The sequence below is a fragment of the Dipodomys spectabilis genome, unplaced genomic scaffold, assembly GCF_019054845.1.
Source record: "Dipodomys spectabilis isolate Male_0828 unplaced genomic scaffold, ASM1905484v1 ptg000092l, whole genome shotgun sequence".
NCBI classification, from domain to species: Eukaryota; Metazoa; Chordata; class Mammalia; order Rodentia; family Heteromyidae; genus Dipodomys; species Dipodomys spectabilis.
Genome location: NW_024870769.1, coordinates 7,598,242 through 7,622,965, shown reverse-complemented (window position 1 = coordinate 7,622,965; position 24,724 = coordinate 7,598,242). Strand labels below are relative to the sequence as shown.

The window sequence follows — 24,724 nt, the reverse complement described above, 5'->3', positions numbered from 1 at the left end:
ACTTCTCAGCAAAATTTTGGCCAATTGACTTCACCAATTCATGCAAAAAATCATATACCAAGATCAAATAGGATTCATTTCTGAGATGCAAAGCTGGTTCAATATATGCAAATCAATTCATATAATTCATCACATCATTAAGAGCAAGGATAAGAACCACATGGTTATCTCAATAGATGCAGAAACAGCATTTGACAAGATCCAACACCCCTTTATGATGAAGGTTATGGAAAAACTAGGAATCCATGGAACATTCCACAATACAATAAAGGCTGTATATGACAAACCTACAGCCAGCAGTATGCTTAATGGTAAAAAACTAAAGCCATTTCCTCTTAACTCAGGAATAAGACAAGGATGTCCACTTTCTCCACGTCTCTTCAATTTAGTATTAGAATGCCTAGCTACAGCAATAAGACAAGATGCAAACATAAAAGGGATCTAAATAGGGAAAGATGAAGTGAAAATTACCCTCTTTGCAGATGAGATGATCTTGTACTTAAAGAATCCCATGGACTCCACTCCCAAATTACTCAAGCTGATTCAAAACTTTGGCAAAGTAGAAGGATATAAAATTAACCCTCAAAAGTCAATGGCTTTTCTGCATGTCAACAATGAGAAAAGAGTGGCTAAAATCAGGAAAGCAACTCCATTCGTAATAGTCCCACAAAAAATAAAATACCTAGGAATTAACTTAACCAAAGAAGTGAAGGACCTCTATGATGAAAACTTGAAAAACCTGACAAAGGAAATCAAAACAGAACTTAGAAAGTGGCAAAACCTCCCATGCTCCTGGATTGGAAGGATCAACATCGTGAAAATGGCAATACTTCTCAAGGCTATCTACAAATTCAATGCGATACCTATCAGTATTCCAATTTCATTCTTCAAGGAAACAGAAGAGGCAATCCAAAAATTCATATGGAACAATAAAAGACCCTGAATAGCAAAAATGATCCTTAACAGAAAGTACAGTGCTGGAGGAATATTAATACCAAATTTCAAAATCTATTACAAGCCATAGTAATCAAAATAGCTTGGTACTGGCACAAGAAGAGACCTCAGGACCAGTGGAATAGAATTGAAAACCCAGAAATGAACCCACAGACCTATAGCCATCTAATCTTTGATAAGGGAGCTAAAAAAAATAGAATGGAAGAAAGACAGCCTCTTCAGTAAATGGTGCTGGCAAAATTGGTTAACTACTTGTAGAAAACTAAAGCTAGATCCTTATGTATCACTCTGCACCAGAATCAACTCCAAATGGATCAAAGACCTCGGAGTCAAAGCAGACACCCTGAAAACATTACAGGTTGGAATAGGAGAAACCCTAGGTCTTGTTGGCACAAGGCAAATTTTCTTAATAGAGACCCAGATACACAACAAATCCAAGAAAGGTTGGACAAATGGGATTGCATGAAAGTGCAGAGCTTCTGCATGGCAAAGGACATAGCTAGCAAGACCAATAGAAAGCCCACGGATTGGGAGAAGATCTTTACTAGCCATACAACAGACAAGGGTCTCATATCTAAAATATACCCAGAACCCAAAAAATTAAATCTCCCAACAACAAATCCTCAAAGAAACAACTGCCCAATAAATAAGTGGGCTAAAGACTTAAAGAGAAACTTCTCTGAAGAGGAAAAAAGGATGGCCAATAGACACATGAAGAAATGCTCAACCTCCCTAGCCATAAAAGAGATGCAAATGGAAACAACATTGAGATACTACCTCACCCCAGTTAGAATGGCTATAATCAAGAACTCTAATAACAGATCCTGGAGGAGATGTGGCCAGAAGGGAACCCTGCTGCATTGTTGGTGGGAGTGTAAATTTGTTTAACTACTTTGGAAAGCAGTATGGAGGTTCCTCAAAAGATTCCACATAGAGCTCCCCTATGACCCAGCAATCCCACTTTTGGGCACAAACAAGACTATATTAAAGCTACCAGCACAACTATGTTTATTGCAGCATTATTTACCATAGCTAAGATATGGAACCAACACAGATGCTCCTCAGTAGCTGAGTGGATCAAGAAAATGTGGTATATATACACAATGGAATTCTATGCCTCCATCAGAAAGAATGACATTGTCCCATTTGTTAGGAAATGGAAAGATACGGAAAAAAATTAAATTAAGTGAAGTAAGCCAGGCCCAAAGAAACATAGGTCCCATGGTTTCCCTTATTTGCAACAACTAGTATATGTCTGAGTCAAGCAGAAAAGGTCAGGTAAGTTGATGTTAGGTGAAATGAACACCAAGATAAGGACTCAAATGGTTTTTCTTTCTTGCTATTGTTTCTAACATATTTATAAGGTGATTTCTTTGTTGCTTTGTATGTCCCTCCCCCTCGGCATACCCTCTGTTTTCACTGTATTTGATGTTGGTACAATTTGCAGAAGGGAAGGGAAAAAACAAATTGTTTAAATAGGGATACAGGTAGACCCATTGCAACAATGAGATGTACAAGATGTTATGTGGAAAAATGAATTTTACAACTTTGGTGGGGACAAGGCGGGGGGCAGGAGGGGCGATGGGAAGGATGGGAAGGGGAAACAGAGGAGGCAACAATGCTTGATAAGAAATGTACTCATTACCTTGCTCATGTAATTGTAACCCCTCTGTATGGTATTTTCACAATTAAAAGAAAGTATATTTCTCAGACTCCTTTGCAGTTATATGAGACCAACTAACTGAGTTCTGGTAGGTTTATCAATATAGGATTTCTTGGAAAACTTTTTGAGGGCTGACTTGGCTAAGGAGTGGTATCCTTTCTTCTTCCTGACTTCATTGTGGTGTGTGTGTGTGTGTGTGCACCAGTGCTAGGACTTGAACTCAGTGCTTCTCACTCTCACTTGGCTTTTTACTCAAGGTTGAGACTCTACCCCTTGAGCCATCATCTAGTTCTGGCTTTTACTGATTAATTGGATATAAGAGTTTTATGTAGTTTTCTGCCCAGGCTAGTTTTGAACCTTGATTCTCAGATCTCAGCCTTCTGAGTAGCTAGGATTACCTATGTGAGCCACCAGCAGCTGCCAGCTTCCTCTTTCTTAATATCATGCAGACCTCTGACCAGAGCTTTAGCAGCTATCTTAGACCACTGAAGCTAATCTGAAGATAGAAGCCATATACTGGAAAAGGCTGAACAAAATTACAGAAGTCTCTTTGGAGCTGCCATACTAACTGCAGCTCATCTCTTTTCCATGGGAGAGAGATAGTCACTTCTGACTCTAAGCCAGTATTATTTTAGGTTTTCTGTTTTACTAAGTCAAATCTAAATTTATTTGATGCAGACTTCCTTCTAATATTATTTCCTCTTATTTGTGTTTTGGTGAGTTTTCTTGGAATCTTATGTGAGGTTTTCTTGTTGACATTCATTTTTATAATTTCATGGAATTCTTTCTTGTTCTGTGAATCCTCTTGTTTTCTTTTTTTTTTTTTTTTTTTTTTGTTTTTTTTTTATAATATATATTTTATTGTAAAGATACTGTACAAATTGGTTATACAATTACATGAATTAGGTCATGAATACATTTCCTATCGAGCATTGTTACCCCTCCCAGAAAGACTTTACTACTATGTATGTACTGCAATAAGGACTAATATCTTCGATTCAAAAACTGAACTGGAATAAGTAAGTCATTTGTACTGTAATGCATGGATCAAACATACAGAGGGGGGATTTAAGGGAGCAAGAGAAAAAAAGTTGTTCTCATGTTCTTGCCTCCTATCATAACAGTCATCACTCAATCATTGTTACCCTAACCATGTTAGAGATGATCTGATCAGTCCCACAGGGACAGACCTCATATTTCTAAAAAGAGTTTATCAAATTACTCTAACACACAATTCCTTAGTATAAAAGATGCAAGTTAATAACTTCAATCTCAGAATTACTTGTTATAACTGGTTGTTTCCACCTTTGGATAATATTGAATGACACCATCCCCACTCAACATGATGAAAATATGAGAAATGTTGGCTCAGAGAGAGCTGAAGAGTGAAGAATGATTTCCCATCACACCTAGCTTATCTCTGCCATGAAGGATTTCTCTGTATAATTTACAGAGGTTTTCTGACAAAGATTTTCCTACAATGGGTTTCTTTCCTGGGTGAATGTTCTAATACTTGTTGAGGGTTGGCTTCTGGTTGAAAGACTTCCTCTCATGTTTATATTTACAGAGATTCTGTCAGGTGTCCAGGTCTCTGATACCTGTACAGATGGGACTTCGGGCAAAATGATTTCTATACTCATAATTTCTTTCCTGTCTATGCTCTCACATATGCTGAGGACTCACTTCTGATTGAAAGTCATTTCACGTATGATCTATGCACTACTTTCTTTTCTCCTATGTGAGTCAGTTCTCTGATGAACATGACGTGTTCCTTTCTGATCAAAGGATTTCCACATTTGTAATATTTTTAAGATTACTCTGCTGTGTGTCCTATGAACTTGGATCCATGAATACTTGGTAAAGGACTTTCCAAAATTGTTACATTTGTATTTTCTCACCCCCATCTGTTCTCTGATGAAAACTGAGTTAGGACTTTTTCTTGAAAACCTTTCCATTTATTTTTCCTACATAGGATTTCTCTCCTCTTTGAGTGTGAGGGTGTTTGTGTGTTCTGTGATGAACCCTGAGCTGTGTCTTGTAGTTGGAGGACTCCACATCTGCTATATCATAAGGTCTCTATCCTGTATTGGTTCTGTATTGCAATTTTAATTTTCTTACAGATCAAAGACTTTCCCATTTAGTACAATCCTAAGTTATTTCATTTGTGTGAATCAACTTATGTGTGTTAAGCTGTGACCTCCAGGTCTTTCCACACTGGTTGCATTCATATGGTTTCTCTTCTTGTGTTCTGTGATGGATGTTAAGTTGTGCCTTCCAGGTGAAAGAATTTCCATGCCTGCTACATACATTTCTCTCTGGTCGGTTTTTTTCTGATGGACAGAAAGGTATGTGTTCTGGGTGAAAGACTTTCCACAAGCTTGCATTCATAAAATTTCTCTCCTGTATGTGCTCCCTGGTGGACAGTAACTTGTAGCTCTTGGCTGAAATACTTTCCACACATATGACCTTCATAAGGTTTCTTTCCTGTGTGTGTTTTCTGATGGACAGTAAGGTATGACTTCTTGGTGAAAGACTTTCCACACATGTTACAATCATAAGGTTTCGCTCCTGTATGTGTTCTCTAATGGACAGTAATGTATACCTTCTGGGTGAAAGACTTTCCAAACACGTTACATTCATAAGGCTTCTTTCCTGTGTGTGTTCTCTGTTGGACAGTAAGGTTTGACTTCTTGGTGAAAGACTTTCCACACATGTTACATTACATTCATAAGGTTTCTCTCGTGTGTTTTCTCTGGTGGACAGTAAAGTGTAGCTTCTGGGTGAAAGACTTTCCACACACGTTACATTCATAAGGTTTCTTTCCTGTGTGTGTTCTCTGGTGGACAGTAAGGTTTGACTTCCAGGTAAAAGACCTTTCACACATGTTACATTCATAAGGTTTCTTTCCTGTGTGTGTTCTCTGGTGGACAGTAAGGTATGCCTTCTGGGTGAAAGACTTTCCACACACGTTACATTCATAAGGTTTCTTTCCAGTGTGTGTTCTCTGGTGGACAGTAAGGTGTGCCTTCTGGGTGAAAGACTTTCCACACACGTTACATTCATAAGGTTTCTCTCCTGTGTGTGTTCTCTGGTGGACAGTAAGGTTTGACTTCTTGGTGAAAGAATTTCCACACATGTTACATTCAAAAAGTTTCTCGCCTGTGTGTCTTCTCTGGTGGACAGTAAGCTCTGACTTCCGGATGAAAGACTTTCCACACATGTTACATTCATAAGGTTTCTTTTCTGTGTGTATTCTCTGATGGACAGTGAGAGTTGACTTCTGGGTGAAAGACTTTCCACACACGTTACATTCAAAAGGTTTTTCTTTTGTGTGTGTTCTCTGGTGGACAATAAGCTTTGATTTCTTGGTGAAAGACTTACCACACACGTTACATTCAAAAGGTTTTTCTTTTGTGTGTGTTCTCTGGTGGACAATAAGCTTTGATTTCTGGGTGAAAGACTTACCACACATGTTAGATTCAAAAGGTTTCTCTCTAGTATGTGTTCTCTGGTGGATAGTAAGGCATGCCTTTTTGGCAAAAGACTTTCCACACATGTTACATTCATAAGTTTTCTCTTCTGTGTGTGTTCTCTGGTGGAGAGTAAGGTTTGACTTCGAGGTAAAAGACATTTCACACATGTTACATTCTAAAAGATTCTCATTTTGGTGTCTTCTCTGGTGGACAGTAAGATATGCCTTACTGGTGAAAATCTTTCCACACATTTTACTTTCATATTGTTTCTCTCCTGTGTATGTTCTCTGAGGGACAATAGGGTGTGTCTTCTCGGTGAAAGACCTTTTACATTGTTTATATTCTTCAACTACAGAAGACAAATGAGGACTATATACAGCACACATCTTACCAGGTTCACTGAAAACACCAATGTTCTGACACCCAGTGACCTTTTCTGTCCTCATTCCTAAGGAGTTCCCATTATTCTTAATCAGTTCTGACTTCTGTTTTGAGCTCAAATTAAAACTTTTTATAAGTCTCACTTTTTCCTCCCCTGGGTTACTATTCATGACTGCTACTTCAGAGAGATATTTATTGTGACTTTCCTGAGAGGTGCTAATCACATCCTCCATTTGTGGGACATCTGTGAAATTCTTGTCTGAGGCTTCTCTTATCCATGGTTCTGAACCTTGCTCCAGCCTCACAATCAATTCTGGTTTAGGTCCACGGTACCCCAAGGACATGAGGTTGCTATAGGTCTCCAGCATTACATCTCTATGAAGGGTCCTCTGACGAGGATCCAGATCCTGCCACTCCTTCCAGGTGAAGTCCACAGCCACATCATCAAATGACATCAGCTTCAGAGATCCATTCATTGTGTCTTGCTGCTGACAATGAGCAGTAGATTCTGGAAACATGGCTCAAGTTTTCTTCTGTGAATTTTCTTTTTAGGCCACATGTCCCAGACCAACACTTTCTGTCCTGACATCACTTCCAAAGCCTGAGATTCCTTCAAGTTACAGCTCCCAAGCTCCACTGCACAGAGCTGGGCGCCAGCCTCCTGGCTCCCACCTGTGGAAGCCCAAACTGTCCTTCAGGGCACTTCCAGCAGCAAGGCCTCCTCTTGTTTTCTTGATGCATCTTCTCTTCTGTGTTTCTTTGAAGGGAAGTGGTAGTTTTCTTTTGTTTTCAGCCTTATTTCTGTGTCTGCCAAGTTTCTTTATTTATTTTCTTTTGGTGATAACCAAGTTTTATTGTAAAATAAGAAAACCAACAATGCTTGATAAGAAATGTACTCGTTATCTTGCCCCTGTAATTGTAACTCCTCTGCACGGAATTCTCACAATAAAAAAAAAAGAATATAAAAAGGGAGAAGGGGGTGAGAGTGACCAATGCTGATGTGCCTTGCAGCATGCAAAAGAAATCAATCCTGAGCATGTGGGTGGGTGGGTGGGTGAAGTAAAATGGGTCTTGGTGGATCCAGCAGACCCTACATGAGCCCAAGATAGAATTCTCCATCATGTGAAATGGGGTGACATTTACTGTTGCCAAAGTTCAACAGAAGACTGAGCAGCATTTGGCTGGGCCAGTGGAATCTTGGCAACATCTTCCTCTCAAGTACTTGCCCAGTCTTGGAAATGATCAGCCTATCCCTGAACTAGCACCTCCAAGGGGGCCAAGCCCCAGTTACCAAATGGTAACTGGTTCAAGGCCAATTACACATTTTATTAATTCTTACAACAAAACCCTGTGAAGTAGGCACCATGATCAGTTTTTCATAGACATTCCAACTTGAGTTAGCTCCTTGGTTAGTTTTGTTGGAGAACTGGGCTACCAGTACCCTAACCCTTACATGAAGACATGTTCTTCTCTTCCAAATATTCCTCACAGCTAAAACTTTAAAAGCTAAGCTGGTGTGTCCTAGCTCCCATTGCCACCCCCAGAACACTAGTGCAGTGGGGGCCCCAAGTCATGGCAGAAAGGAAGAGTTCTTGGTTCTGGGTATTTCTGAAGCACAACAGTGCTCAGCAGGGAGGCAAGCACCTGAGTCCCAGGGAATGGGGACAGGGGAAGGGGACTGTTTCCGGGGGAAGAGAGTCAGAGGAGGTCAGTCTGAGTCAGGCCCCTCTCTCTTGCATAACAGTTTTTTATGATGGGAGGTAGGCTGCCCCTTCTTGGATTTCGAGTAGCTAGGGTGAGCCTTGCTCTCCTCTGGTTGCTTTTCAGTCTTTGAATTCAAAGGCCTCATTTATCATTCGGAGCATCTCATAGCGCTCAAGCCCACGGATCTTAAGGGTGAAATATTCACCATCCAGCGGTTTCTTCTTTGGCTGAGGAGAGGAAGAGCTAGTGTTGGTAGGCAGTACTCGCTTAGTGCTCCCTGGTAGAGGTGGAGGATCAGAACAAGGCTCCTCTTTTCTGCGGAAGTTTTCCTCCTCGGTGCGCCCATCTCTCCCAGGACAGGCACCGACACATACCTCAAAGCTGTTGCGTCCCAGCAGTTTGCCACTGGATAATGGTGAGGATGGGCCGCTGGTTCACGCCCCCCACGCAGGAGCTGTTACACATGTAGTTGTAGTGGATGGTGGTACAGTCAGAGCCAACCTCAGGTGGCTCATAAGGCACCGCTACGCGGTGTCGGTAAGTGTGGCGGTCACTCAGATACTCTGCATGCAAATTCCCTTCCACTCGGATCAGATGCTCAGGAGGTGCTGGACCATCATTATCAGAACAGGCTCATGATGTGGGCAGCGCCTCACAACTTCTGTCATGGGCTGGGCTTTCTTGTAGATGGCCATGGCGTGGACTCGTGTGCCAGGTGGAGGGGTTGAATCCACCCACAGCTGCCCTGGGCAGGTCTGCCAGCTGACAGAAAAGCTTGTTGAGGGTCGGGGAGTACGTACATGCCACAGATTTGACTGTCCCTGATTGCAGGAAGCCCAAGCGGAAGCCACAGTTGCCATGGTAGGTGTTTTGGGAAGGAACAAAAGATGACAGGGGCCATGGCGTGGCTGGTGCAGGGGCTGTACGTGCAGGGGCCACTGGGGCCGAGGCTGCGGGGACAGCATCGGTAGATGTTTGTACAGCTTCCCGCGGATCTTCTAACCACTTTGCAACGTCATCTTCTGAGAACTCATTCATGGGAGAGGAAAGCGAGGTGGACAGAAAGCTGTCATCAGGAAGAAGTTTTCAGAAACTCATGACTCAGAGGGAGATCGATGTTCAGATCTGATGGCACCTCTTCCATGACAGTACCCAAGAAGGCAGTCTGGCAGCTCTGGTCCTCAAGGGAGTGGGTCGCTTTCCTAGGATGCATGCTCTGAACCTGGATGCCAGGGGTGCCCAGAGCCCAGAAACCACCTTGCACCCACAATGGTGCCTACGGACTTTTCTTCAAGTTTATTTTTATTGTTAAGTTTTTGTTTTCTTGAAATAGATTCAAATGTTGGCTGACTTTTTATTGTCAAAGTCTGCTGAAGGGGAATACATGTCACTTGGCAGCTCTATGTCTGAAGGTGAGCTTCCATGACTGGACCATTCCTCTGCAAGGGTCAAGAAGGACACGTCCCAGAATGCACAATCCTCTGAAGGCAGGGGTAAGTCTATTGAGATTTTGTGTAAAAGGATCAACCTTTGACTAGAAGCTCAGAGGTCTGGCAGGAGGAGACACTTACTGTTCTGTATGCTGATGTATCTGACTTGCTATTCTCTGTCTCTCACCTTTTGTCCATTCTTATGGGTCCTGCTGTCCCCATGGGACATCTCTGAGTAAACTTCAAAGAGAGAAAGGAAGGAAGGAGGGAGGGAAGGAAGGAAGGAAAGAAAGAAAAAAAAGAAAGAAAGAGAAAGAAGGAAAGAAAGAAAGAAAGAGAGAAAGAAAGAAAGAAAGAAAGAAAGAAAGAAAGAAAGAAAGAAAGAAAGAAAGAAAAAGAAAGAAAGAAAAGTTGAGGGCAGATGGTTTATACCTGTAAGGAGGCTGAGATCTGAGGACTATAGTTCAAAGACAACCAGAGAAGAAAAGTCTGGATGACTCTTATTGCCAATTAACCAACAAAAAGCTGGTTAATTGAGCTGTGGCTCAAGTGGTAGAACACCATCGTTGAGTGAAAACGCAAAGTGAGAGCCTTAAGTTCAATCCACAGTACCAGCACACACAGACACAAAAATGAATAATTAAATTAAATCAAGTTACTATACTCTCTCTTGATTTGTCTCTGGAAGTTAATGAACAACAATTTAACATCAAATGTGTCTTGCATATTTGGCAGTGTGCTTTAGAGATTTAAACAAGCCAGAAAACAAGCATACAGGGGCCAAGACCAACAGCCTGAGGCGTTTGTACATTGCCGCCATCTGCCATTGGTACATGCCAGATGGGTGAAAGACAGGTGCATTCTTTCTCTTTCATATCACAATTTGCTTCTTCTTTTGTGTACTGTGCGAGAAAGATGGAGAATCCAAAGTTCTAGGTCTTGCATTGCATGTGATTAATGCTACTGATTCTTGCATTTGCAATCAGCCTTTCATAATATCTGTTGTTAAAAATAGGTCATGCTATGGTGATGTGAATTGGGAAGACATTATCATAAGAATAATAAAATCAGTAAAGAAAAGCTAATTGTGCACTGGGTACTTAATATGCACTATCTCACTTAGGGATAGAATATTATGCAATACACACTATGATAATTATGTCCATTTGTCAATTGAGAAAATAAGGTACAAAGGGGTTAAGTAACTTTTCCCCAAATCACACCATAAACAGTGAGGATCTGGGACTTAAAAATAGGTCTCTTTGGTTCCATTCTTAGCACAAAGATGCTATAATGAATTTCATTTGCATTTCTATATCTTGTTGAATAGTATTAAATCAGACATTAAAATTTTACTGCCCAGTTTTACATGATTTTCCTATGTGTATGCTAATATTTATATTTTTTGAAATAAGAATAAAATTTTATCTCAATTATATCTTAGACTAAAATAGTACTATATTTGAATAGCTACCTAGAAATTAAATTAATTCATTAAATATTCATAACTTGCTCTCTGTGTACAGAGAGCCCAGTTGGATTCTGGGGAGGAGGAGCTTCACAGTATCCCCTCCCTGTTTTTACAAATTTACCTGTTCAGGAATGAAACCACTCATCATGTTGTTAGCTTGAACCTGAACTTTTTCTTTTTTTAATTTCACAGACGGGATTCAATTCAACATGTCTGTTTATAAATATATTGCATCTTGATCAATGTCACCCCTTTCATAATTCATTTGAACTTTTAATGGAATTTAAGCTGAAGATCATATCTGGGTAATTCCACATAAGAGACATATGTAGAATTAAAGATAAAAGCCTCAAAAGTAGACTGTTTCAATTTATAGTCCCTCCTGGAAACTTGCATTACTTGTTTAGGAAATAGCTATAATAATGCTTGCTCCCATAATAATGTCTCAATAAAGAAAAATGAGAGAACACATGGGAGTATGTGTAAGATGCAGAACAGAACAATTCAGTCTTTGTCTTAAGGAGGTAATTGAATTAGTGCAGTGTGAAAATTCTAAGTGGACAAGGAAGCAGCTGTTAATGAACTGATCAAACAATCTACTTCCCCTTTGGTAAAAGGACAAGTGCCTATTGAGGGATGGAATTACTGAGATTCCATTTTAATAATATATTTATGGCTATTTAGAGGCATCTGGGTATAGATTTACAAATAGTAATTCAAAGAATTTTTCGCTATTTCTCAGCCACTCTTCAATATAAAGCCTTTCTTTCTTCCTTCCTTCCTTCCTTCTTTCCTTCCTTCCTTCCTTCCTTCCTTCCTTGCTTGCTTTCTCTCTCTCTCTCTCTGTTGTGGGGCTTTAACTCTGGGCCTGGGCACTGTCCCTCAGCTATTCAGCTCAAGGCTAGCACTCTACCGCTTGAGCCACAGTGCCACTTCCGGTTTTCTAGTGGTTTATTGGAGTTAGAGTCTCACGGACTTTCCTGCCCAGGCTGGCTGTGAACCGCGATCCTCAGATTTCAGCCTCCTGAGTGGCTGGGATTACAGGTGTGAGCCACCAGCGCCCGGCTCCAATATAAAGCTTTTCTTGATTGAGGTGACCGTGGTTTGTCTCTTCCTGAGTCCTGAGTTCCTTAGGGGGAGATGTGGTCTGTTACCCCCATCCTCTAAGCAGGATTTCCTTTTCTTTTTCCTCTTAAAGAAATAGTGCCAGAGGAGAGGAAAAAAATCTTCAGGACTGTTCATACACAGCAGGTTGATGATTCTATAACAAATGAAAATTTGAAAAAAAAACATTGAAATTGTTCAACATCTGCACCAAGTTGATGAACTGCCCTTATGATAGCATCAGGTTGTAAGTAATTCAGAAGATAAGCCAGAGGGAGGAAAAGACGCTAGCCATGCTTGGAGCCACAATATGGAACATTCTGGTGGAGTAGCCAGATTTTTTTTTTTTCTCATCAAAATCATCTGGGAGAGAAACAAGGGAAAAGATACAGAGAGAGGATGGAAATCTGGATTGTGTCCCCATAGGGATTTGAAAAAGGAAATGTTCTTTCAAGACTGAGTTCCAAATGCTGTCTTGTTTGCTAGTTGCCATCCCTCCTAGAATATACACCACATTGTCTGGGTACAAACTGTGTCCTCATATTCTTTTATAGATCCCTAAATCATAAGAACGTGCTCACACTATCCTCAGCAAATAAACAAGGAGATAAAAGCTTGCCCTTCCTCTTTCTCCTTTGGTATCATTATCCTTTAGCCTCCGAAAACCTTAACCTGGGTTTGTAGCTTTGTCATCCATCTTTATTTTGCTATTCTTGCTGCTTGGCTGCCCCCAGAAGATGGAACCATAGTTCATTTTCAGTTTAAATGATGACAAGAGTCACTCTGTTCTATCACACAGGATTCCAGGAGCTTTTTAAAGAAATCATTATGGGTTAAATAACTCTGGGCAGGAGCCTAATGCATTCATTGGCAGCTGAACCTAGAAACCGAACCATTTCTCTTCTTCACAAGTGCATTTGAGAATACTTTCCCGATGGTCAGGTAATGTCAACTTTTTAAAAAAAGCCCTAAGAGGAACAATAAAAAAGAATCAATCTTTGCTCTAAAATGGAAAGCTTTTCAGATTTAATAACTTAAACAGAAAGTGAAAATCTCATTAGTACATGAAAAATATATCATCATATTCTCTTCTGCTGTGTGTGTGTGTGTGTGTGTGTGTGTGTGTGTGTGTGTGTGTGTGTGTGTGTGTGTGTGTGTGTGTGTACGCGCGCGCGCTCGCGTACTGGTCTTGAACTCCACCTAGATATTGTCTCTTAGCTTTTTTGCTCAAGGCTGGTACTCTACCTTACTTGAGCTTTAGTCAAGTGAGCCATAACTCCACTTCTGGCTTTTTGGTAGTTAATTGGAGATAGGAGTCTCGTAGACTTTCCTGTCTGGACTGGATTCAAACTCTGATATTTACCTCTCAGCCTCCTGAGAAGCCAGAATTATAGGTGTAAGCCTGCTCTTTTTTTTCTTTTAAGAAGGGGCTAAAATTAACCAAGGAATCATCCTCAAAGAAATTTAGTGGCCTGGTCTTTTGGGAGTATCACACAGGCAAAGCAGGCCTTATTTCGGTTCTGGATGTGAAGATTTCCGTGACAACTGGAAAAAGAGGGCATGACAGCTTTCCCCTGTGAACCTCTTATTGGACGGACCCAGAATGAGGGGACATGGGTTTTGGAATTGAAGACTGCCATAATAACTATTTACGTTTCAAGACTAACCGACAAGTATAGTGACATTTACAAAGACCAAATGTTTATTAATTTTTGTCTTATTATTTAACTATCCATGTAACATCTCTGTTTGGACATTTATAATCACCTCAAACATATCATGCCCCAAAGAGAAATTTTGGTTTTTAAGTCTTACCCCTTTACAGAGCCCTCCTTCTTATTCTTTCTTAGCTTAAAGTAAAACAAATACAAGGGTTAAAAGACTATGTTGCCGGGCACTGGTGGCTCACACTTATAATCCTAGCTACTTAGATCTGAGGATCAAGGTTCTAAGCCAACCCTAGCAGGAAAGTACATGAGACCCTTATTTCCAACTAACCACCAGAAAACCAGAAGTAGAGATGTGGCTCAAAGTGGTATAGTGCTAGCCTTTAGCAGAAAAACTGAGGAACAGTGCCCCATGACCAACCAAAAAAATAAAAATGGAAAGAAAGAAAGGAAGAAAGGAAGGAAGGAAAGAAAAAAGGAAGAAGAGAGGGAAGGGAGGGAGGGAAGCATGGAAGGAAGGAAGGGAGGGAGGAAGGAAGGAAGGAAAGAAAAAAGGAAAGAAGGAAGGAAGGAAGGAAGGAGGGAAGGAAGGAAGGAAGGAAGGAAGGAAGGGAAGAAGGAAGGAAGGAGCGAGCCTGGGGCCCCTTGATGCTAGGAAAAGGCTCTATCCCTGGAGCTATTTACCTTTTCTTTAATGATCTGTTAGAATGAACTACTGAACTGAAGTTAGATCTGTCTTCAGATTTTATCCAAGTCTCTTTCCTTTCACTATTCATCATGTTGTCTGGATTCTTGCCCAATCCCCTAACTGTTCTCAGTGCCTCCACTCTTGGCCTCTATACAGTTCATTCTCCACATGGCTGCAAAGCAGTTTTCTTGAAAGGTACATCACTAGAAGACATGAAAGCTATCCAATGTCTTCCAAGCTCTTCTCCAAGGCCCATGAAACTATACACTGATCCACATCCTGTCTCTCCAACTTCATCTTCTCCCTCCCGACACACTGTGCCCAACTTAAAGCCATATGTCCGGGCATTTGCATATATTGCTCCCACTGACTTGAATACTACTCCCAGAGCTCTGCATGATTGGCTATTCAGAACTCAATCAGTAATTACTTCTTTCCATAAACATTTCTGAACTTCTTAGGGTAAGTATCTTGTCACTATAATTCTTTTTATAGTTTTTATAGTATTCTATCAATTCCTGAAATAATGCATAAACAAAACTAAGACAAACACAATACCTTATTCCTCTACTTCAAGCTACCCAGAGGCTCAAATTTTAGTCAAATTAGGGTATACTTCTATCTACTCTACCTGAAAGTCTGTTGGGGGTAGCAACAGTTTGGGCAGTAGAGTCAGGCAAGCCTGGATTTTACCTTAGATCTACCTTTGCCGTAATCCCCATGAATTCACTGCCATCTTTCCTCTGTAAGAAGATGTGACCTCCTCCACAGGACTGTCTGAGGAGTCATGAAGATAGTGTATAGAACATGGCCCAGTCCCTGTGTTCAGAAATAATTCATTGTGTATTGTATCTTCTTGTCCTGACAACAATAAGAGAACACATCTGCTACGAGTGTCTGACTGCAAGTAACAGAAGACCAACGAGAGAGGTATAAAGTAGTAGTTGTTGATTTTTCACACATAACAACACAATCAGAATCAGGCAGTTACCTTATATTGATGCAATAGGTTAATGACATGAAGCATGTTTCTGAAGTTTTCTTGGTTATTTGGTCACATGGCAATTCCTATGGCTCTTATATCACATTTGTGTCTCATTTAGGAAGAAGAAAGATGAGAGTGAAAGCAAAGGGGCTAAAGGTTGAGATACATGGACTTGTGCCTTCTAATCAGGAAGGCAGCCATTGTTCCTGCAGTTCCTTTGAGCTGATGTCTGTGTATTTCTCAGTGAAAGAACCACATCTCATGTGGCCTGTCACATGAGAATCCCTAGAGCCCTCTCAGGCCCGAGGGGATGGAATCACTATCCTGGGAATATGTGCCCTGCCTAGGACAGTGGCTCCCCTCAGCTGTGAGGGTTACACTCTAAGACTTTCAGTGGATTTCTAAAATGGCAAATTGTACTAAGTCAACTCTATGCATAAACACTGAGAGATTGCAACTGTCAAACTTAGAGCCAACATGGCCGTTGAGTGCCTCCCGGGCAGACAGAATATCCAGCGTGGATACACTGGACCAAGGCATGAATCATATCCCATGAAGGATGGAGAGAGATTTCAACACTTTACCCAGAAAGAGAGACAGCTTAAAACTTACAAATAATTTATTTATAGAACTTTCCGCTTCATATTTTTAGACGGCAGTTAATAAAGCAGAGAGATTGGTAAGATAAGCAACTAAAACTATGTAAAGCAGTGTGAATAAAGATCAGTATTGTAGTCTTTGGAGAAGAATTAGAATCCTGCATTCAGAGAAAAAACAGGGTAGTAGCAAAGAGAAATGAATATTGAGTAGATAATAAGTGGTATCTGCCAGAAGAGGAAAACCTGTCTGTATAATTCTGAGAGAAAACAAAAGAAATGCCTACCTTGTACTGTAAATTCCCCACTGATAGACATCAGTAGAGTGAATGAAATAGAAAAAGAAGTATTGATAAATGATAAATTCACATCATACACTAAAGCTAAGGAAAGTCAAGATTCGCCTCTATTTGAAATATTACTTTCTAAAACTGTATCTCTAATTCTAAGCATAGAGCATGCTCTCAGGCTGTGAAAGAAGGCTGTGATCCAATTTTCACAAATTGTCCTTGGCAGATGATACCACTGGTTGGATGAGGAATTCCTGTTACTGTGAGCACTGGTAGGTTATAAAGGCCTCAGGAAAGGGATGGGTGTGAAGATGGGGACAAGGAATTGGTATTAGGAGCATGACAGAATAGCCAAATAACCAGTGTGAAGAGGGATCTAGAGTACTTTAGTAAGTAAGACGATGACCATGAACCTTCTTGTTCAAGAAATAATAATTAGAGTAAATGACATTTCAATCTATAGTAGTCCTGAATGTCTGTGGACAAGGAAACACAAGACTGGATGGCACGCCCATTTTGCAGTAATTGGGAATGAATCCATTCTCATGCTTGTCTCTTTCTTGTTTTATTCTTTTTACTTTCCATTAATTTTTAGCCCACATTAATTGTATCAGAGGGATTAACTGTGTAATTTTATACATGCATATATTATTTAATAAGATTAGCCTCTTCTATTGCCATTTTCCCCTCCCAGCTCCAACTCCTCATAATTCAAAGTTTTCAGGGAATTTCTTGTTATCTTCATGTATAGAATATTTCAATATTATTCACTCTCCATCATTTTCATTCCTTCCCATCCACTCTCTCATCCCTCCAAATGATCCTGTAATTTTAGTTGTGTTATATACACACATACACACATGTATGTATGTATGTTTTTGATGTAGACATAGGTGTTTAGGCATAGATTCCACAACTGAGTAAACAATGTGGAATTTGGATTTTTGGATCTGTCTTATCTTACTTAACTTACTATACATATATACATACATTTATTCATTAACTGTTAGGCACTTTGGCTGGTTCCACAGTTTGGCTATAATAAATAGAGCCACAGTTATCTCTTGGATATTTGATTGATATTTCTCTAATATATCCCCTTACAAGGAAATTAATCTCATTCTTTTTTTTTTTACTAATCTCATTCTTGAGGGCCCCACGCCCATGATCCAATTACTTATCAAGGCCTAACTTTATAATAAGTACCTCCTTTGGGAGGAAAGAGTAAGGCTATCATGGGAGCAGAGACTAGTCTCTCATCAGGTCCTGAATCTGCTGATACCTTGATCTCATACTTCTAGCTTCCAGCATGTGACAAATCCATTTTGGTTCTTTGTAAATTAGCTAGTGTGTGTTATTTTATTATAGCAGCACAAATAGCTAGCTATGGGGATACTCTCCTATTTTCTTCTAGATAATTATTGTCACTTAGTCATCAAAACTCCTTCTAGTAAAACTCGTCAAATGTTTTTAAATGCTTTGCAATCTTAATTCAAAGATTCATAGTGCCATTTTCAAGGAGAGGCTATATGCTATTTCTCTCTTCTTGGCAGAGTTCCCCAAGCACTCCAGGCGAGTTTCCAGGCGTGCACTAAAGCAGAGGTAGCATCCTTCTTGCATTTCCACCCACAGTCTGAAGTCAGAGCATGTTCAGAGAAGTACCGAAGCAGAGGGGAATGGAGACAAACAGCCAGCCATTATGCTTCTGAAGCCTCCATCTTCCTACTTGAAGTATCTTTAAAAAAGCCTTCAGAGTACAAATATAATTGTCCTTTGGCAACAATTTTACTAGAGACTTCACTTACTGATTATAGAAAAATCTCCTTGGTTTTCAGCATCTTGTGGTTCCAGAAAGCAGTTTAAGCAAACAAATATTCTTGTTGGGGTTACTAAGGAGTGTTTCCCAGGCCACCAAGACCCTATGAATGATGTGGATGACTCCACTGTCACGTAGTCAGTAGCCATCAAAAGGGTGAGGAGAGCTAGGCCACTCTTACATGGACAGAGAAACACAGCCATCTCTTATTCTAAGAAACAACCATCCCTTGTAGAAGTCCCCTGCAATATCCCAAAAGAAAGTGCTTTGCTTTTTCTAATATTGTTGCTTGTCTATATCCTGACAGTTACCTTTATTTCTTGACTTCATTTAATCTTTGCTTTGAGCTCATGAAGTAAATGTCACTACTTCAGGGAGGTTAAGAATATGCCCAAAGACATACTTATTGATGACAGATTTGGATGTGAATCTTCTCTTCTAATTTTATGTCAAATGTTCTTAGCAGTAAATAATCTCTTCTATTTCTCATTTCAGACAAACGCTTTTTTTTTTATCATGGAGCTTGAACTCTGGGCCTAGGCACTGTTCCTGAACTCTTTAGCTTAAGGCTAGTGCTCATCTGAGCATTAGTTCTGATTTTCTGGTGGCTTATTGGAGAAAAGAATCTCGTGGACTTTCCAGCCTGGGCTGACTTTGAACCACCATCCTCAGATCTCACCCTTATGAGTAGCTAGGATTATAGGCATGAGCCACCAGCGCCTGGCTTCAGACAAACTCTTGAACATTACTTTTTATATTACTCTTTTAAATTGGACGTCTTTTTTTCCAAGTTTTGTTCAAGGCTAGAGCTCTAACACTTGAGCCACACCTTCACTTCCAGCCTTTTTTGGTGGTTAATTGGAGGTAAGAAGAGTCTCACACCCTGAGCTACAAGAGAAGCACCCTGGCTGGGTGCAGTGGTGTGTACCTGTCATCCAAGCAAAATCCTAGCCCAGGTCCACTCAGACATATAGTGAGACCTCACCTAAAATTTAATCAGAGCACAAAAGGGATGCAAGTGTGGATCAAGTGGTAGAGTGGCTGTCTACAAAGCATGGGACTCTGAATTCAATCCCCCTCTCTGCCCAAACACCTCTTTCCATCTGTCAGTGTCTGTTTTTCTATAGTCTCCCCACCAGCCTGTCAATAAAATACAGCATTGATTGCCAATCTGAAAAAGAAGAAGAGTCTCATAGACTTTCCTGCCCAGGCTGGCTTCAAACCTCAATTGTCAGATCTCAGCTTCCTAAATAGCAAGGATTACAGATTTGCGTCATTGATAGCCTCAAATTTTAAGGTGGCCATGTTCGCTTATATAATTCCTCCCCCGGAGATCTTACCTTTTGTCAAGAGGTTCCATTAAAAAAGAAGTTCCATAGAGTGTTGGGTGGTGATGGAAGAAGACACCCTGGGGTGACCTTGGGCTGGCAGGCGTGGGCAGCCCAGCCGGAGGGGGTGGGAGTGTTCACTGATACCCTCAGCCTCCTGACAGTCCTGTTGGAGCTCTTTTGTAAGCCCCTTCACCTTCAATAGTATGGTTTTTTCTCCCTCTTGTGATTACAAAGAAGACACTCACAAAAGTAATAAAGGCCCCTTGTACATAAAACATAAAATACAGAGTGTTCTTCTGAGCTTTTCCTCCCCATATTTTCTTCCCACGTGTCTCCCTTCTTTGTGGTTACACACATTCCCACAGCAGTGAGCAGCCTTCAGAGTGGTTAAAATTGTATGTAGATGTTATTATAATCACAGAATTTCTGAGAAGAAATACATGCTGTGCTTATTTAGTGGGATGTTTAACCCAAAAGAAGTGCGTAGTGTGAAGATTCTCAACTGAAATTGTTAAGAGCATGAGGTGGCGTGGGGGACATGGGAGTTTCCATTATCTAAGCAAGTTCCAAATTCACCTCCCATATGGATTCCTGAGACTGTAGATAGTATTGACACACACACATATATATATATATGTAACTTTCCATATATATAGAGAGAGATCTTTATATATGGATATATCTCTCTGTGTATTTATATATGTATAAACATATTTTTCATATATTCTTTTTATGGATATATTCTTTTAATGGATATATATTCCTTTCATAATAAGTATTATTATATATATGCTTTTGAAGAACATTTACACTTAAAGAAGTATACCTACTTCTATCACATATATCTTTCATATATATATTCCTTCCTTATGTATAGTCTCTGTATATTCCACATACATACTTATATATTCTATATATTTATATATGTATTCCACATATAGAAATATGTATTTATGTGTTTTGATAAACATTTATATTTAAAGTAAGTACTTATAGCTTCTTTTTGTCATACTTAAATTCCTAGCATCACTATTCTTGTGCTTTGAAGCCATTATTAATTAAAATATGAATTAATTAAATACAAGTGCTGTGATACTGCAGCAGTCAACCTGATAACAGATAACAAATAGGCAGATAGCGTATACAGTGTGGATCAACTGGGATAAACTGATGGCAGTAGTTTCAACATGCTATTCAGAAGGATGTACATTATAAATTATTTATTTCTAGAATTTCCCTTTTAGGATTTTCAAGGCAGGGTTCATGTGGGTAACTGGAACTACAGAAAGAGAACCAAAAGCAAGGATGGAGTAGAGAAATGCTGGAAGAGGAAGAAATGAGATTGCAGGAGAGAGCATGAAGTAGCAACTGGGAGTGCAGAGATTTGGCGAATGAGAGGGTTTCCATAGGCATTTCAGGGTGATCCAGAAGAGTATCTTCTTGGTGACAGCTTCATAACTAACTGTGTGTGAACTTGGCCAAGGCAGAAGCAGGGCCAGCACTGACCAAGCCAAGTTAATATTCCATTGAGTTTGCTGAGCTTTAGGCCACGAATCCGCAGCATTATCATCACATGAGAGCCTGCTAGAAATGCTGAGTTTCATACTTCATTTAGACTTCCTAAATAAGGATCTCCAGGTGACCCACATGCAAGGAAAGAATCACTGAACCAAGAGACAGGAAGGAGAGAGGTGGATTGTGGGTTACAGGGAAACATTTGTAGAAGCAACCAGAAACAAAAGTTATTGAACAGATATGTTGACAGGTAAACACATTTTTTTAAGGATGGGGATAATTCAAACAAACTAGAGATCTTATTGATTTATTTGTTGAGAGAACCTTAAAGATTTCATGTTTTAAAAGGACCATAATGAATTTTACTAAAACAGATGTAGAATCTTATCAATTCAGTTCCTAGAAGAAGTGCCAGATAGCTATCCAGCTGTTGGGCCCAGATGAGTATTTGTAAATGTGGGGAAGCATTAATGATCAGAAGGAAGGAGAAGATAAAGAGGTGGTGATTTCATGTGTTCAAGAAGTCAGAGACCAGGCTAGATATGCAGGATGAGATCAGAATGTAGAAACACCTTAGTCCTAGACTATAGAATATGAATGCTTTTCCAGATCAATATAGAACTTGGGTTCCTTCCACACATGGTAAAAGCAAAGTTGAAAGAGAAACAGTAATTAAAATGGTTAGTGAAAAAAAAAACTTGGGAATAACATATTGATTTCAATCCCAGTGCTAGCAACTCTCAGCTATGTGTCTGCAGCAGGTTAAGTGATGTAAACTCTATAGGCCTCAGGAGTCTTTGTAGAACTATGATAGCAAAAGCCCTTCCATTAGAGGCTGCTTGTAAAGGAATCTGGATTGGATATGAAGTCATAGAAATATTACTAGAATGGTGAGTTCTCATCAATATTGTCATTCTCTCTCTCTAGTTGCAGAAAATAGATGGAGGACAAAGAAATGAGAACCAGAGGGAGCCATTTCCAAGTTTCTCAGGGAGCAAGTTGGAAAGGGAATCCAGGCAAGTCACTCTTGGAACTTGATTCAGTTTGAAAACAGCTGATTTCATCTTGTGTAAGCAGCTTTCCTGTTTACCAAGGCCACTAATAATAACCAGCCCCTGCATCTGTTACACATGTCAGTGCCACCTCCTTCCTCCAGCTCATAGGGTGCTAGCCTACTCATAGCTCGTCTTCCTCCTCCTCCTTCCCTGCTGGTGGAATGTATGCAGATGGGAGTGTAAGCAAGAAAGTATATGACCTGACCCTGGTGGGTCAATGGAGTTCCTGACTCTGCCTGAGACTAAGACAGCAAGCATTTTTATTTGCCAAACCACTATTCATCAGCCTTGACCAGCTGTGTAATCAGAGGAGAGAATCATGGGCCAGCTCTCCCTGGCACAAGCATGGGTGTGGAGGATGACTTGAGTGCTGCTTCCTATTGCTTTCACTCTTAAATTGACAGGGATTTAGAAGGAATGACAGCTTTGCTGAAGTTATGAGCTCTGGGAAGTGAACTGGTGACCTTATTAATTTGAAGATAAAGCAAGTAGCTCAAAAATTCACCTTTCTCCCTTATTCTAAGCACAGTATGTTATCAAGTACCTGTTTTCAAATGGGAAGATCTTTTGAAAGTAGAAAAGGTTATAAATAATTTATCCTTTATTATGAATTTTCAGAATTGAGTAATTTTCTATTATTAACAACGTGAAAGAAAGAACAATTGTTCTGGGATTGGGGTAAATAGGAAGAATGTGGGATGATTTTTTTTAAATGGTTTTCTTCAAATAGTTGTACAAAGGGGTTTCAGCTTCACATGTCAATTCATGTGTGCAATGCATCTTGGTCATTCATTCAATCACTCTTACCATCTGTGTACTTCCCAACTCATCTCTTCAAGGCAAAGTTAGTTTTTCCTAGCTCAGTTTTCACATACATACATTGGATATTCTGACTATATTAGCCTACCATTCCTCTTTTCATTGGTTTGGCTCTTCTTCTATTTCCTTCTCGTCTATCAGTCAAGACATGATTCAGCTTCCTGGCATTCATGTTTTTGAAATACCTGATGATTGTTCAAAGGGGTCACACATGGAATTTCACACCTGCATATACTGTCCTTTAGGCAATTTGATCATGTATTTGCATTCATTGTCTTGTATGTATTAACAAATATGTACATATTTTAGGTTTAATTTATGGGACAGTTGTCTAGATGGTTTTCTGGGAGAAAACCTGCGTGGAGTTAGGAAGTCAAGAGCTCTGGGCAGAGGAGAATATTAAAGAGAAGACAACAGCTGGCAGGTATAGTTCACAGAGGAAAAAGTTTAGCACCAATGAAAATTTGTTGACTTTGGGACTAGGCCAGTGGAGGAAGGAACCAACAATCTGAGTGTAACTTGCAAAACATCTCCTGGGTTGCTTTGGGCATTTAAGGCATACACTGCCAACATTTTCTTGTGGAATAAACTCAAGCTACTTCACCGAAGACTACACCAAGTTGGAGCCTAGCTTCATGCTCATTCTTTCTCATGGTCCTGAAAGAGCTATTTGCACCAGTCAGGGTGTTCTACATTTATGAAGAGTTCATATGCCTGGCTTGGGCTTGCCCTACCCCTTCCTCCTTACCCAGAATACTGCCCATGCTTTAAGCTCAACAGAAACCATCTCCCATGAGACTATTTATACAGCCCAAGCAGTAATCCTGCTTGCTGTTGAAATGTTGAAATATACTTGGGGGTGGGGGGGGGGAGGCATTCATTGTCATTAAAAAAATTGAAGTGTTTTTTTCACATAAAAATTAACATATGTATTACTAATTATGGAAAAAATTGAAAAAGACAAAAAATAGAAATTAAATCATGTAGACACCATTACATTCTGAAATTCTTCCAGGAAATTTTTTATTTATAAACCTCTTCCTTTACACTTAGTAAATACTATGAGCATTTTTAAATTGTATGTTCTGACTTTTGTAAAAAATGACAATTACTTTTTTTTTTCAGTCATGGGGCCTGAACTCTGGGCCTGGGCGCTGTCCCTCAGCTCTTCAGCTCAAGACTAGTGCTCTACCACTTGAGCCACAGCACCACTTCTGGCCTTTCCTGCTTATGTGGTGCTAAGTAGAACCCAGGGCCTCATGGATGCAAGGCAAGCACTCTACCACTGAGCCACTTTCCCAGTCTCGACGATTACTTTTAATGATTATAAAAATACTCATCTGAGCCAGGAGCCAATGGCTCACTCCTGTAATCCTAGCTACTCAGGAAGCTGAGATCTGTGGGTCACGGTTCAAAGCCAGCCGGGGCAGGAAAGTCTGTGAAACTCTTATCTCCAATAAACTACTAGAAAACCGGAAGTGGCGCTGTGGCTCAAGCAGTAGAGTGCTCGCCTTGAGCTGAAGAGCTGAGGGACAGCGCCCAAGCCCAGAGTTCAAGCCCCACGACCAATCAAAAAAAAAAGTCATTTGAACAAATAGAAAACTAGGAAAATAAACTCAGGCTTCCAGATTTCTAATATAGGAATAATTATGCCATTTTTTTTTACATATAATTCTTTATAGTGATTTTTTTTCCTGTAGAATACATGAGGAATGCATGTTTCTTGTTTTTGTTTATTTGTTTGTTTTCAGTTGTGGGGCTTGAACTCTGGGCCTGGGTGCT

General features: G+C 40.1%; 1 pseudogene; it reads right to left on the bottom strand.

Annotated features, from left to right (window-relative positions):
• Nucleotides 1–8,141: 8,141 nt before the first annotated feature.
• On the bottom strand, nt 8,142–9,419 carry LOC122112164 (annotated as a pseudogene).
• Nucleotides 9,420–24,724: the final 15,305 nt, after the last annotated feature.